This window comes from Palaemon carinicauda, chromosome 30 (assembly GCF_036898095.1).
Source record: "Palaemon carinicauda isolate YSFRI2023 chromosome 30, ASM3689809v2, whole genome shotgun sequence".
Classification (NCBI taxonomy): domain Eukaryota; kingdom Metazoa; phylum Arthropoda; class Malacostraca; order Decapoda; family Palaemonidae; genus Palaemon; species Palaemon carinicauda.
The window spans coordinates 13,875,332-13,892,831 of record NC_090754.1 but is presented as its reverse complement, the minus strand read 5'-3'; positions in this window follow the sequence as shown (position 1 = coordinate 13,892,831).

The window sequence follows — 17,500 nt, the reverse complement described above, 5'->3', positions numbered from 1 at the left end:
AGATTCGGGGCAACCGCGAAGAAATGTATCAAGGATTGTCAGTGGCCAAAAAACGTGTAAGTAGGCCATCGCTCGTGGCGGTGGCCTCCCATGTTTCTAATCTTTTCTTTTTACAGGATGCAGGAACGGGCGTGCGATTTTTGGTAGGCACGGGTGCTTGTCGTTCTCTTTTGCCAAGAAAATTCTTCAAGACACGACGTAGTCTGTCTACATCTGCCGATGTCCGCTTGGTAGCTGCCAACGGATCTGCGATACTCACCTATGGTTACGAGACCCTCACATTATCGATCGGAAACGGTATTTTCAATTGGAAGTTTCTCGTTGCTGACGTCATATTGCCAACCCTCGGTGCGGATTTCCTCTCTCATTTCCACCTTCTGGTCGATGTCGCCCACCGACGATTGGTTAACGCAGACTCGTACTTCTCGACACCTTTTCAACCCGCCCCCTCTAACCTCGCTCTCCACATCAGCGCACCCACGGATGCTTACGCACACCTTCTCACGTTGTATTCGGAAGTTTTCCGTCAAGAACTTCGCCAAACGCCCACGGTTCCTGCCAAGCACGGTATTTATCACCATATCAAGACGACGGGACCCCAGTCTTTGCAAAATTCAGACGTCTGGCACCGGAACGATTGGCAGCTTCCAAACAGACATTCGCCGAAATGGAGGAAATGGCCGTTTGCCAAAAGGCCTCCAGCCCATGGTCGTCACCCTTACATATCGTTCAGAAGAAAGACGGCTCCCTCCGTCAGTGCGGGGATTACAAGCGCTTGAACATGCAAACAGAACCGGGTCACTACCCCCTCCCAAACATTGCCGACGTGACCTCCTACCTGCACAAAGCGAAGGTTTTCTCTACGCTCAACCTCCTGAAGGGGTATTATCAGGTGCCTATGAACCCGGAAAAAATCCCCAAGACTGCTATCACCACTCCGTTTGGTACATACACCTTCAATTACTCCTGTTTTGGCCTTCGTAATGCTGGGGCCACGTTTCAACGTCTCATGGATGGCATCTTAGGGGACCTCCCTTTCTGTGTATATTATGTGGACTACAGTCTTGTGTTCTCCTCCTCAAAAGAGTAGAACCTCCGTCACCTGCGCATCATGCTCGACCACCTGCAACATAACGGCCTTGTAGTCCGGTACGACAAGTGTACCTTTGGCGCCAACGAAGTGTCGTTCTTAGGGCACCGCAAACTTCCTGAAGGAGTCCATCCCCTCCCTGAGAAGGTAGCAGCTGTTCAGAACTTCCCCGCACCCTCGACCATCAAAGCTCTGCAGAAATTCTTGGGCATAATCAACTATTATCACCGTTTTCTGCCAGCCATTGCCACCATTCTTGCTCCCCTCTAAGCCTCCCTCAAGGGCAAGCCAAAGGACCTGAAGTGGGGTCCCCTTCAAGAAGCATCCTTCTGCAATGCAAAGAAGGCCCTATCAACTGCTGCGGCTCTCACTTTTCCTATCCCACACGCCCCTCTCCTTCTCTCCACCGATGCCAGCGATGTCGCTATTGGTGCAGTACTCGAACAGGTAGTCAACGGCTCTCCCAGCCCATTGGCCTTCTTCAGCAGAAAACTGTCCAAGGCAGAATCGGGTTATTCTACCTTCGATCGAGAATTGCTGGCGGTGCACTTGGCTGTCCTTCACTTTCGTCATTTTTTAGAAGTTACGCCCTTCGTCAATCGCACAGACCACATGCCTCTGGTGCACGCCTTCACTTGACAGTCTGACACCTGGTCTGCCCGTCAACGCCGACATCTCTCCGCCGTGGCTGAATACATTTGCACCCTTCCATACGTCCCTGGGAAAATTAATCCCTGTCAAGAAACACATTGGTTGCCATTCAACTGGGATTGGATTATAACGCCCTGGCTGAAGCCCAACGACAGGATCCAGAGTATCAAGCACGTAGGACATCCTGCACATCCCTCCGTTGGGAAGATTTTCCCTTCGAAGACTCAAACACCACCCTCCTCTGTGACGTTAGTACTGGTAGACCTCGACCTTGGATTCCTGCTCCCATGCGACGGCAGGTGTTTGATTTCATTCACGACCTTTCACATCCCTCGTGCCGTTCTACTGCACAGTTGCTGAAAGCAAACATCATTTGACACAGCATTTTTAAGGATGCTAAGGATTGGGTCCGTGCCTGTACTTCTTGCCAAACTTTCAAAGTACATCGACACACGGTTTCAGGAGTGGGCACCTTTCCTCAACATCAGCGTCGTTTCGCACACATTCACGTCGACATTGTAGGCCCCGTACCCACATCACAAGGACATCGTTACCTGTTCACCGTCATCGACCACTCCACTTGTTGGCCTGAAGCCATTCCCATGGAAACTGCAATGTCCGCCTCATGTACATCTGCCTTACTCTCTGGATGGATTGCAAGATTTGGTATACTTGAGCATATTACTTCTGACAGGGGAACCCCTTTCACCTCTCAATTGTGGACTTCATTAGAAAATCTCCTGGGCTTCACCCTACATCAGACAACGGCCTACAACCCCGCTGCAGATGGAATGGTTGAACGTTTTCATCGCACCCTCAAAGCAGCTTTCATGTCCCGCTGCAAGGATTGCAACTGGTTTACTCAGCTTCCCTGGGTACTCCTGGGACTAAGACCCACTCCTCAAGACGCCCTCGACGTCTTGGCAGCTGAAATGGTGTATGGCGACCCGTTGGTTGTCCCTGCCAAATTATTTCCTTCTACAACCTCCTTTGACGATCTCCAGCGCATACGTCACGTCGTGGGAAAATTTACTCCGTGCCGCCAGACTTACAAGCCCCCACCGAAGCATCATATACCAACGGACTTGCACTCTGCAACGCACGTCTTCCTGCGCAACGACACTAGCAAGCCACCGCTAACGCCCCCTTACACGGGCCCTTTCCTTGTGATCCAATGCAGTCCGAAAGCATTCTTACTAAACATTCGTGGCAAAGAAGACTGGGTCTCCTTCGATCGTCTAAAACCTGCTTATATTCTGCCAGATGACCCGCCTACAGTTCGTCTCTCTAGATCAGGGCGCCCTATTTAACATGTACAGTATGTCATTTTTAGGGGGGGAACCATGTACCAACCGTGTGTCACACGATCGTACACAAATTATTTTGTATATATTGTTAAATGTTGGTTTGTTTGTCCTATGAAAACGCACCCAACATTCGTTTACGCTGGTAAGTGTAGTGTTTGTCCAATGAGAACTCACCCAGGTTTGTTGACATTATCGAAATAGTTGATTTATTGAAAAATATGTTTATTTGAAAGGTTGATATGTTATTATGATTGGGTCATTACAATTATAAAGAGTAATCCATGTGAATTGTGATTATATTGTGAAAACTGTATTAATTTCCCGAGTGGATGGGAGCCGGGACTTCCCCTCTCCCGTTTTCGTCACGTATTTGTATTTGTTTTACCTTTGGGGAAGCTTTAAAGAGAATAAAAGTGAGAAATTTATGATTTGCTGGTTAAATGGATTTGTCTTGTCTGTATCACAATGTTATCTATTTTTTTATGTGAAGTTTTCTACAAAAAGGAACCATGGGACCTGCGTGCTCCCCCAAGCTTTTGTTTGAATCTGTAGTAGAGAGTAGAGAGGAATAAACGAGAAAACGAGAAGGTCGTTTCCTTTCTCCCGTAGTTTATTTTTGAGTGTTACGAGAAAATTGAGGAGGCTATGCCTCAAACTGAGGGGCTTATGGCCCAAATACAACATGGTGCCCAGACCAGGGAATCAGATGAGAGCGAGGCTGAATTTACTGGATTCCCCAACGACATAAATCAACTTAGGAGAGCAGTGCTGCAGAGAGAGAAGGCAACAATATGGCTGCGTTGTGCCTCAGAAGATTTGACCAGAGCCATGGCCGGTAATCCGACCTGGCATGGAATTACAAGTCTCGTAAAAGACTACGATAATAAGAAGGCCAACTGGGAAGAAATAATTCAGCGAGACCAGAATTCTATAGAGGATGTTGACGAGCTGCAGAGAAGAATACTAGAAGACCACCATTTTCTGCAAGAGGTAAGAAAAATCCGTACTGAAGCAGCAGCTACCTTAGAGAGGCTGGGCAAGGACAGAAACTTGGTTGCTAATAGGTCCAGTGAAGATATTAATTCAGGCAGTGAAGTCGGTAATGAGGGTTTTAGTGTGCAATTGCCTAAACTCCAGCTAGTGAAATTTGGCGGGAAAATAACAGAGTGGCGGCCATTTTGGGACCAATTTATGGCACTTGTGGACGATCAGCCTATGCCTCTTGTTTCCAAATTTATGTATCTTCAATCTGTTTTAGAGGGTGAGGCTAGGGGTGTACTACAGGGCCTCACCCAAACAACAGCTAATTACAAGATAGCCTGTGAGTTGTTAGAAGAAAGGTATGGCGATCCAGAAAACATTATATCAGCTCACCTTCAAACCCTAATGCAACTTAGCTCATCTAGGAGCGCAAGGACTGAAATTCACACGTCCTCTTTGCGGAAATTACAGGATGAGTTAGTAGGCCATGTGCGCAGTTTGGAGGCCCTTGGAGTTGGAGGTGAACAGTACGGGCGGATCTTGGTGCCTATGATCCTTGCTCTGTTACCTCATGACATAAGGTTGGACTGGTCGCGTAGTGGACGGAAAAGAGGAGATCTCGACGGATTGCTGAAGTTCTTGCAACGAGAAGTGGAAGGCAGAGAGAGGGCAGAGGCTATCAAGAGACTAAGCCTTGGAAAATCCGAGGACTAAAAAGCACACTCCCAGTTCAGCCTCTGCCCTTCAAACTTCATCAGAAGAAAGTGGTTCGAAGACGTCTTGCGCATTCTGTGGAAAGCTGCATCCCAGTGAAAGGTGTTTAGGTATAACTAAGCTCCCCCTTGCAGAAAGAGAAGAAGCCGTGCGTAATCGGCGTTTGTGTTTTAAGTGTTTATCTAAAAGCCATTATGCCAAGGCCTGTTGGGCTAAGTGTTCAAAGTGCAAGACTGGGAATCACAACTCCCTTGTATGTCGGAGATCTGAAACGAAACCCTCCGTAACAGCTAGTGAAAATAACCCTGTAGTAGAGGGAGTGCAAGAGGGGTCAAATTCTGTGACCCATGTGGGGGTAGCACCTTGTGAGGTGAAAAACAAGGTTAATTCAAGGTGTTGTGTATTGCAGACGGCCCAAGTCAGGGTAGTAGGCCATCAGGGTATCACATTTGCTACTGTAATGTTTGATACGGGGTCAGATCGGTCTTACATTTCAAGGGAACTGGTCAAACGGGTCAAGCCTAAGTGGCTGACTTCTGAGTATTTATCATTTTCTGCCTTTGGTGGAGGGAAAGCCTCTAAGGCAGATTTGTGTAGTATTTATGAAATAATGAGTGTAGGGGCAAATGATCACAAATATAGTTTTAAGGTTGCTGAGATTGATGTAATTTGTCCTCCATTATCTAGGTCCAAAGTGGACCCTAAGTGTTTAGAACCTTTTTCTCACCTTAAGTTGATCGATGAGTATGGATCCCATCGAAATTTACATATTGATATGTTGATAGGCCTTGATTTTATTGGAAGATGATGATCCCCAACCAGGTTATGTATCATGACGGGCTTGTGGCCCAGGAGACAATTTTTGGTTGGATTTTGTCCGGATCCTTTAATAGGTCTGAAGGTAATATTGGTGTAAGTGTACAATTGTTAGCAATTGAGAATGTACAAGAGTGTAGTTTGAGTCAATTTTGGGATCTAGAGTCTGTTGGCATAAAACCCAACGAACTACATTCTGAGGCGATGAACCCTGACCCAGTCTTGGTTCAATTTGAGAATTTGGTAAGTTTTAAAGATGGTCGCTATGAAATGGCCCTACCATGGAAATCTGAGAGTATGAAATTAGATTTGATTAATAATGAACATCATGCTTTGAGAAGATTGGAAGGTCTCTATAATAGTTTAGGTAAAAACCCCTGTCTGCAGGAACAGTATTTTAAGGTGTTTAATGAGTATGAAAAGGAGGGTATTATTGAAGAAATTCCTTCCCATCAACGGGAAGGTGGGTATCCTATATTTTATTTGCCTCATCGGCCTGTGGTACGGGAAGGGAGCCTAACCACCAAGGTGAGGCCTGTTTTTGATGGATCTGCACGTGGCAGTAATGGAGTATCTCTGAATGATTGTTTAGAAAGTGGTCCTTCACTCAACCCTGATTTAGTTGAGGTGTTGTTAAGATTTAGAAGGTGGAGGGTGGCCTTAACAGCTGATATTACAAAGGCTTTTCTTCAAATAAAGGTAAGAAGGGAGGACCGTGATGTTCATAGGTTTTTGTTGAAAGAGGGGAACAATGTTAAACATTTCAGATTTATAAGAATGCCCTTTGGTAATAAGAGTAGTCCATTTTTATTAAATGCCACCTTAAAATTTCATTTAAAGAAATACCCTCTCACAGAGGTGATTTCTGAATTGTATGAGAATCTGTATGTAGATGATTGGCTATCTGGGGCTGATAGTCCCGCAGAAGCAAGTTTAAGATTTGAAGAAGCCTATGGTATCCTGCAGGAGGCTGGTATGTCATTGTCAAAGTATACTTCTAATTGTAAGACTTTAACTATAACTGAAGGTTCTAGTGAAGAGAGTGTCAAGGTTCTAGGCCTCCACTGGGTATCCTCCCCTGACTGTTTTACCTTTAAGGTTGAGAACCTGGACCCCTTTGGAGATATTGTTTGTACCAAAAGAAATGTGTTAAGCCTCATAGCTCGGTGTTTTGATCCCTTGGGGCTCATATGTCCGTTTGTTATGCATGCAAAAATACTGTTTCAAGAAATCTGGAGATTAGGTTTAGATTGGGATGAGCTATTACCCGAGGCTATGCAAGGCAGAGTTAAATTATGGGTTGTAGGATTTTCTGTGCTTGAGTCATTTAGAGTAGATCGGTACTTGTTTTCTGAGTCACCCTTTAAGGAAATTCCTAATGTTCAATTCCATGCATTTAGTGATGCTTCAGAAAAGGGTTATGGTGCTTGTGTTTATGTGAGAGTGCCTGAGGGGGATAAATTCAAGGTATCGCTGGTTGTTGCAAGAGGCAAGGTAGCCCCTATAAAAAGGGTTTCCCTTCCTAGGCTTGAATTACTCGGAGCCCTGTTATGTGCTAGACTCGTTGTGTTTGTGACGTCCGCCTTGCAGCTGGGTAAAGAGGTTTCTGTTCAATGTTGGACGGATTCCACAGTAGCCCTAGCTTGGATAAAGGGGGACCCCAATAGATGGAAAACCTTTGTGGCTAACAGGGTTGTTGAGATTCAACATTTGACACCTCCTTCATGTTGGCAGCATTGTCCAGGCAAGGACAACCCAGCGGATCTTGTATCTCGAGGTGTTTTTGCTGAGCAGCTTTTGCAGTCTGATATTTGGCTGAAGGGTCCTCCTTGGCTCTGTTCCTCCCCGCTCCCTCATCAGGAAGGCAGGGGGGCGGACATTCCTTCAGAAGAGATATGTGATACTGACACAGTTTGTGTTGCAGTTGAAAATGAGCCGCCCTTATTTGAATTCACCCGATGGAGTTCCTTTACAAAGGCCCTTAATGTAGTAGGTTGGGTACTGAGATTTGTTGGGAATTTCAGACCTTCGTCCCGCAAATTAAGTGGACCTTTAACCTATGGAGAATTGACGAAGGCTAAGGTACAACTGCTGTACTTTGTGCAACGAGAGGCCTTTGCAAAGGAAGTAAATGCTCTGAGTAGATCTCTCCCCCTCCCAAGGGGTTCTTCCTTGATTAAACTTGATCCTTACCTAGATGAGGATGGGCTACTGAGAATAAAAGGGCGCTTAGAGAATGCAGACTTGAGTTTTGAGAGTAAGCACCCTATAATAATTCCTGGTACCCACATTGCTTTACTGTTAGTTCGTTTCCAGCATAGGTTGCTCAAGCATGCTGGTGTTGCTACACTTGTATCCACTTTACGAAACAGTTACTGGATCATTCGCCTTCGTCAGATTGCAAAGAAGGTTTGTCGAGAATGTGTGGCTTGTCGGCGTTGTGATGCCTCGGCTTGTTCCCAGCCTGTGGGGCCACTTCCCGAGTTGAGAGTTAAGTCGGCTCCTCCATTCACGGTTACAGGTCTGGATTTTGCTGGTCCTTTATTTTGTATTGATTTTCCATCCAAGAAATTGTATATACTTCTTTTTACCTGTGCTGTCATTCGAGCTGTTCATTTAGAGCTCACCGGGTCTCTTTCGGTTGTTGATTGTAATTTGGCCATTAGACGGTTTGTAGCTAAACGGGGTGTTCCAACAGTGTTCTACTCTGACAATGCTAGAACCTTTGTGAGTGTCTCCAACCTGTTAAGAGAACATTATGGCTCGTTGACGCCCCAATGGAAGTTTATTGTACCTAATGCTCCTTGGTGGGGAGGCTGGTGGGAACGCCTCATTAGATCTGTGAAAGTTGCACTGAGGAAAACATTGGGCACTAATTCTTTGTCCAAGAGTGAATTAGAGACTACACTTCATGAGGTGGAAGCTTGTATTAATTCTAGACCCTTGACATTTGTAGGTGAGAAACCTGATATCGCAAATCCTCTTACCCCTTCCCATTTCCTAATTGGCCGTTCTGCAGGTTTTCAGTTAGAGTTAGTAGATGATCCAGACTGTGGTGTATCCTCAAAGGATTTGTGTGTAAGAGAAGCTGTGCGTCTGGGTCAGTTAGACAAATTTTGGAGAATATGGCAGACTGAGTATCTTAGAAACCTGCCTTGTATGGTGAAGGGGTTCAAGCCAAATTGTAACCTTAAAGAGGGTTCTGTTGTACTAGTAAAGGATGAACGGGTGCCAAGGTTAAGGTGGCCTTTTGGAGTTATTACTAAGTTGTATCCTGGAAAAGATGGGGTTGTTAGAAGTGTTGAGGTTAAAACCAAACGTGGATTTATATCCAGACCTGTGCAAAATTTGTATAATCTAGAAATAACAGATTTGAAGGGTGAAATGGGTAGTAATTCCCAGGAGGAGAGACTTGAGAATCTTAGACAGGAGCCTGTAGAATCACCCTTAGTGTCTAATGTTGGTAAGTCCCGAAAGGGAAGACCTATTAAGGTTCCTATTAAACTTGACTTGTAGATTAAGGTAATAAGATAGCATTGGAAGGCTCTGATGATGATAGGAGTGTTGAGACACTCCTATGGTGGGGAGGATGTTAAATGTTGGTTTGTTTGTCCTATGAAAACGCACCCAACGTTCGTTTACGCTGGTAAGTGTAGTGTTTGTCCAATGAGAACGCACCCAGGTTTGTTGACATTATCGAAATAGTTGATTTATTGAAAAATATGTTTATTTGAAAGGTTGATATGTTATTATGATTGGGTCATTACAATTATAAAGAGTAATCCATGTGAATTGTGATTATATTGTGAAAACTGTATTAATTTCCCGAGTGGATGGGAGCCGGGACTTCCCCTCTCCCGTTTTCGTCACGTATTTGTATTTTTTTACCTTTAGGGAAGCTTTAAAGAGAATAAAAGTGAGAAATTTATGATTTGCTGGTTAAATGGATTTGTCTTGTCTGTATCACAATGTTATCTATTTTTTTTATGTGAAGTTTTCTACAAAAAGGAACCATGGGACCTGCGTGCTTCCCCAAGCTTTTGTTTGAATCTGTAGTAGAGAGTAGAGAGGAATAAACGAGAAAACGAGAAGGTCGTTTCCTTTCTCCCGTAGTTCATTTTTGAGTGTTACGAGAAAATTGAGGAGGCTATGCCTCAAACTGAGGGGCTTATGGCCCAAATACAACATATATTATGCTTGTATCTGCACTCTTCCCTCGCACTAAAAAGAACCTGTATAATCATGTCTCCGATTTTCCTCTGTAACATTGTCTGCCTTGTGAACATGAAAATGCCTGTTGCCTTGAGGTTTTGTATATAAAGAAGAGTGTTCTATAATAAAGTTACTCAGTTGATTGCTTCCTGCCTTTGAGTCGCAACCTTTCTCTCGGGCCCGTCACATCACCATGAAAACAAAGCACTTCTTATCTTTTCAATACTGTTTAATTATGTAATCAATCTAGTTTAACATTATGAAGCAAAATTTTGTTTGCATTTCAAAGGAACTGATAAAAATGACTCACACTAGCATAATTTCACACCTAGAGAACAAAATTTCCCACAGACTTTTAGTTGTCTGGGACAACTTTATCAATCAAATAAGCACATGTTCCACTGTCTATTAACTTCTCATCCCTTTTTTACTATAGCAATGAGGATCTTAACGGCCTCAAATAAGCTGCAAGAAACCTTGCGGCAAAGTACAAAGGAGACTTGGAAATTAATATGGAAAATTAAATAATTCAGTTGCATAAACATATGTGGATTAAAATTGATGACTTTTACCATAATAATGTTCTAGAGGGACCTCTCCCTCATTCTGTTATACAGGATTTCTTATAAGAAATGACGAGGCACCTGCTCCGCAGAAGGCATCCCGAGGGAAGCATGGCATATTATCAGTACCCCCACCTGGAAACCTGAAAATCTAGGCTGCTGAATGAGGATCAACAGTTCACTCGAAACTGCCACTACCCTTGTACTACCGAATGGCTCTTGCTATTTAAAGTTAACATAATTTATAATCCGTTATTCTTTAAAGTAATTACATTTGCATAATATTACTCTTATTTGTTTTAACGTAAATTATCTGTACCTTCTTCTCATGATAAAATTCCATCTTCATAAGTAAGTTAGAACAAATTGCAATTACATTCGCTTACGACCTGCCAACGCAAGAGTCCGTATCTTGCTTAAGACCATGGTTGAGATATATTCTTATAAAAAAGGGGCTTCACGTTATCAAAAAAAGACTGTATATTCAAATGTAAAAATAGTTCAGGGCTAGAATAAATTAATTCCCAAAGCTCAAAGTATTTGGAGTAAGAATTCAAATGAAGATCGTCGTAGAGAAACCATGATGCAGATAGCAAGCAGGGCTGAAGTGGTAGGGAGGAAGGTCAGATGTAAATATTGGGATAATTTCTTGGAAAAAAATTTTCTTTAACTAAAGAGAATTGGTCAGTATGTAAATTAGTCAATAAAGGGAGAAAGAAAGGGAAGAAAGTGGTTGCTCATCAGGATCCGAATGATAAGACTTATGAATTGATTAGGGAATGGTTTGAAGCCGCAAGTATGTGGTCTCCTGTGAGTGTGTTAAAATTGCATTGTATTGTGCACGGTCTAGGTATACAGCATGAAACTACAATTGATGAGAGAAATACTATTACTACGATTGCTGAACGTTCATCAAGACGACAGAAAATAGAACCTTGAATTGGGACATGAAATTGATCAAGAAGGAGAACGGAGAGGAGGAAGCCAAGCTGATACAGATTGTATTGGAAATAGATCAATTAAGACAGGGGAATATGGAAAGTGCGCGGGAAAGCAAAAATGGAAAATGACGTTAAAATAACACTCTCTAAAAAAAGGAAACAGGAACACAAAAACTTCAAGATCTGAAGACAATAACGATGAGAAAAATGTGAAAAATTTCAGAGACCAGACAAGGGGAAAGTTAGAATTTTCCTAATTTTGCGCAGTCAAACTCACAATTGGTTATATAAATGTGAATGGGTTAAATGATGCAGTTAAACAAATGAAGCTGGTATCCTTGTCTTGGCATTACGATATAGTTATTTGGTTGTTGCAAAACCATTATGTGAGGAATGGAAAAGCTTTGAGTTTTTCACAAATTATTATAAAGTTATGTTAAATCCACGTAATAATCTTAAAGAAGGCACAAAATTTTGTGTAAACAAGTTTAAATTTTTGTCTGTTATTAGCAAGGAAATGGATACAGAGGGACAGATAATGGGAGCAAAAGTATCTTGTTTAAATCATGAAATCCCAATTGTGAATATCTATGTCCATTCAAGTACAGATAAAAAGAAAGAAAGAATTTTTAGAAATGAAATGTTATATCATTTTCATAAAAACTTTGAAGATGTAGTTTTTGGTGGGGATTTTGATTGTGTTTCATCTGGCAAAGATGTTAGTACGGGGAAAGATAAATTAGAGTCCAAATTATTGTAGACCTTCTTAAGAGATGTTGGATTGAAAGATGTAGGACACAAGTCTAAAGGTATTCCACACTATACTTACTTTCGATAGATCGCCTCTATACTGAAGAGCTACTCCATAATGTGATTAGTACCGATACAGTACTCATGGCCTTTTCTGATCATTGTATGGTCTCAGGAGATGTGCAAAGAGGGATAGGATTTTGGAAACTGAAACTAAATGCATCTTTACTGTAGACACAAAGAATAGGTAAAAGTTTTGAAAGGTTTTGGAGTCATTTAAAACTTAAAAAGAAAGTTTCAAAAATATAATTGAATGGTGGGAAATTAAAAAAAAAAAAAAATTTAAAGGTTCTTCATCGAAGAACGGCGGAATATATTCAATCATTTGGATGAAGCAAACTGTAGTAGTGGAATATAATTATCCCACTCTTAAATGGTAAAAAATCTGGGGAAACATCAATAGTACATCCATCAAAGTAGGAGATATGGAATTTGTATTTAGGTATATTCATGAGTCGCTAGCAACAAAACAAAGGCTCCTTATGTTGAAATTAATAGAAGATTCAAAATTTGACTAATGTGGTTAAACAGAGATTTGGATGCAAAGCTTTTATTTTTGTGGGAAAAGAAAGAGGTTTTGATAGGGTTTGATTCTGTTCTCAGAAAATGCTGTAAACTAAATGGTTATAGTTTCTTGAAACTAGTATTCTTTGATATAGCAGGAAAATCTAATACTGATAAAAATACTGCCATTTTATTGATAACAGGTTATTTGTATTATCTATGGATGTGTATGAAACACAGTAATAGCTGCCAAGATGTGATATTTTTCTTGAAAAATAAATTGAAATCCAAAAGGATGTATATCAAATGTAGATATACAAACAGCATATGTAAGTACGTAATGAAATTTTTTTTAGACTATTGTATTTTGATTTTGATGTATGTTCATTTTGATTTGTATTTGTTTATAAAAATTAGTTATCTATATTCTGGTACACTGTTGTTATATTTTTTTTTCTTTTTTGTAACAAGAATAATTTCACAAATAATGTAAAGGAACAAATTAGTGATTGTATTTTTATTTTAAAAAACAAAAGTAATGCTGATGCTAAAGGTAAAGTATTTGCTGGTCTAAAAGGAGCTTTTGATATAGCTTGCAGTGATGGTATTCTAGAAGAGCTTATCAACAAAGTTGTCAGGAGAATTTTACTAAGGTAGCTTAGGGGTTACCTAACTGAGAAAAGAGCCAAAATTTGGTTCCAAGGATATAAGTCCGATAACATTCCTGCTGATACTGATGTTATTGTTTATGCTGAGGATATTTTCATTCCATGTTTTAGTAAACCCATTTTGGTGAGGGCAATGGCAAAAATACAGAATTTATACATGCACATGAGCTTGGTGCTAAATGAATCAAATGCTAAATTCACGTCAAGGATGGTTAATAGTAATGTAAATAATTAAAATTATGTGGGCCTGCATATAGGATTTAGTAAAAGTATGGTTGAAATTAAATACTTGAAAAACATTAATTCAGCTCGAATGAAACATTTACAGGTGTTGGCTAATAAAGGTAACGGTGAAGATATTCCTGTTTTAAGGATGATGTATATCAGTAAGGTGGGTTCAGTTATTGACTATGCATCACCTGTGCTAATGAATTATTCGAACGCTGAGTTGAGACCTCTTCATATGATTAGAAGGGGAGAAGAATGGCTATTGATAGCTATATAGGTAATAGAGATTTTATTGCTTAGTATAAAAACAATTTCAAAAAGTTGCATAATATATTGAGGAAATATATTTTAAAATTTTGTGTAAAATTGTATTAAGTGGCTCCAATTAAGCTGTGGCTGCATTATGAAATTGACGTATTTGTAAACTAGATTATAAACAATTATTGCATTACACAAATTTAAACCGTCCCTTTTGTCTAAGATAAAATCATTGCCTAAGGCTACTAGTATACATATGTACGTAATGGTTCGGTGCGTGGTATTATGGTTGGATGTAGGACTATTGTAAGAGAATATCATGAAAATGATGTGAGTACTGATAAGACACGGTAAGAAAGAATAGAAGATAAAACTCCTACTTCTACTATAGAATTACAAGCCATTCATGAAGGGTTACCCTTAATAGTAAACAAGATGAAAGATGTTTTTTTTTTTTTTTCTTTTTTTTTTTTTTTACGTTGATTGCCAGAGTTTTCTTCTTGCACTCAAGTGTAGATATCCGGTTGATAGAGAATTAGTAAATAAGTGTAAGGAACATTTATATGCAAACCAAGATAAGGGGAATTATTTTCTGAGTACCGTTCCATATTGGTATCAGGTTGAATGAGATGGCCGATAGTTTAGCAAAGGATGCTACAAATAAGAATGATATTGATATAGAAAGTACAATGACTGAGTGAAATAAAGAAAGGGTTAAAGATAAAGATGTCTTGTGGGGAGCGGTTGAAATTCGTCCAATTTTGAGTAACGGTAGTGTCAGTATGAGACATTATTTGCTTGTGTCGGAAAACTGCAATGTTGTATATGGTAGGGCATTGTCTAAACTAGATACTTTAATAATGAGGATACGACTGGGTTATAAATATTCTTGGGAATACATTGACGATGAAAACTCTAAATGTATGTTATATAGAGTGTTACGGAAACTTATTTTACAACATTATATTATGGAATGTAATAAAAGTTTTGTAACCCCACAATAGGTGACGTAACATATTAAGTATGTTATTTTTAGAAAAATTATATTATTTCCAGAATTGTAAAGAAATTTCCTAAATTGTTTTAGAGTAAATTAGTTAGTATGGGGGGGATAACCTTAAAATTTTACCAAAATAGTTCATTTTATGATACAAACAACAAACTTTGCATGAAGGTTTTTTATAGTGTTCTTTTAAAGATAAAACTGTGAGCCACTCAAATTTTTCTTTTTTCAAGATGATCGCTACATTTTTAAAATTGCAGCAAAACCCGCGATTTTCCGCATGTAAGATTTTGACAAGTTGATCATTTGAAGCACTTTTGATGACCAGTGGCCCAGATTTGAAGGAAAACCATTATATCTATGTCAATAGTCACTGTAAATATAATAACGTGAAAATTCTAAAGTGCGCATGTGCAAAATTTGACCTGAATTATTCATTTTATTAGTAATTGGATGGTTAAACTTGATATCTTACCAAATTAGTGTCTTTGAAAATTCAATCATACAGATTTGTGAGTTTAACAATCTGATAGTGTAATTGAAATTGCCTATAACTCACCAGGGGTTTCTTACAAAATGGCGGTCAACAACAAAATGGCAGCATAAAAAAAGTTGGTTATTTATTTACTGCCAAGCTGGGCGACTTCCGCTATATCAGGGAAATGAACATGAAATGGATAATGAAATGAACATGAAAGGATGATACAATGAACATGAAATGATGATGAAGTGGGGTCAACCGGTTTAGACTGTTAAATGGAAGGATGGGTAAGGTCTGGCAATTTAGCCTACTGCAGGGATCCTACAATTTCAACAAGCAAGTTGCTTTCACTACCAGTGGACACTGGTGCAACTAACTACCATGAAAGTCGGCATGGGGTTTAGTGTTAGCTTTATTAAGTCTCCCAAATACACCTTGATTCGCCCCATATATATATCTTCGCGAATCTTCATTTCTAGAACAGAAAACTCCATCAAAGAATTTATCAAATCTGCCTAAATTGTACACCAACATACCACCTGCTTTTCTGAAGTCCAAATCGACAACTCCAGTAGTAGAGACAACACCAGTTATAGTTCAGAACCAAGACTACCTAATACGGAACATTATATACGAGTATGATTGGCTTCAATTTGTCAGTTTGACACAAGATGTTGTAAACGTGGCAACGATGTCATGGTCCCCATATAACTCTGCAAAGGAAAGAGGTCCTGAAGTTGAACTTAGCATCACTGCATCACTACCTTTGCTTCAGGATCAGGCACACTCTGTGTCTACAATAAAACATGCGATGGATAAAGTTAGAGAGATTAGAGAATTCCCCAATCCAACTCAAACTTGCGTATTGACAGCGAATCAACCATTGTTTGTTCTTGCAAAGCAGATTTCATGGCAATGGCCTGAAAAGTATGGCGAGGATAAATTTATGATAATGTTTGATGGTTTACACATTGAGTTGCCAGCACTGATACTATTAGGTGATTTACTGAAGGGATCAGGTTAGGTAGCGGCTCTTACGGAAGCTGAGATCACTTCTTCGGGTTCAGCTGAATCCTTCCTCTCAGTATCTAACATTGCAAAAAACGAGACAAGTTCACCAAATAACAGGATGCTGTCTTTTGAACTGATGAAAGAGGTTTATCGAAATGCAAGCGAAAAAGAATTAAATCTAGAAGACATTGAAGTCAATGAAATTTTAGAGTGGTGTTCCTTGGGTGAAAAAGAATGTCCGCAATTTGAATTTTGGGGTTTGATATTGAATTTGGAATTACTTGTCCTGTCATTCATCCGATCTTTCATGGAATTTGATTTTAGGCTCTTTGTTGAAAGTCTTTCAGCTCTAATTCCATTTTTCTTTGCGCTCAATCATATGAACTCTGCAAGATGGTTACCTATTCACCTTCATGACATGCTTTCTCTTGAAATATGTCATCCTAGAATTTTTTCAAAGTTTCTGAAAGGCAACTTTTCATTCAGGAAACCGTAGAGCAGATTTTCATGAACTTCTATAGATCAAGCTCATGAGCAAAATAATGCTGTCGTGAAAGGTGATGGAATAGCCATTGGCTTGACAGAAGATCCTTCAACTCTTCGAAGATGGACAGTTGCTGGACCAGAGATTAGTAGATTGGTTGACAAGTTTTCAACAGCAATTAGAAACGTGAAGTTAAAAAGATCCAAATACCACGAAGAAACACTTTCTACACAAAAACAGATTTTTAAAAAAATAAGAAAGCTTAAGGCGGTATTTATAGAAATGGGAAACCCTTTTGAGGAAGAGTCTTTACATCTCTATGCTATTGACACAAAAGATGTTGTCAGCAAGGTTGCCAAGTCACTACGACAACTGACAAAGCTTGTATTGGTGTCTTAAACTGTTTCTTCAAGTGATTGGGGATTTCACATGTAGTTGCCACCTAAACTTAATTAAATTCAGTTGTGCGCTTTGCAAAATAATAATATGGCTGAATTAATATAGGTCTGCGGAAGAATGTTATCTATATGAAACAAACAAATGATGTTTATATAGAATAGATACGAAGGATATAGAGTTAGACTATAGAGAAATTACCTATTAGTATATTATGATGGTGTGTAATACAGTTCAATAGCAGCCTTCTCTAGGTAAGCTCTACAGTAAATATTAGGGCTTGCTGGTCATTCTCCCCACTGCACTAGTTAGGATGTGTCTCTCAAGGATAACGATCCATTGAAAAGTATAGCAACACCACCATAGTACTCTCCTCCTAAAT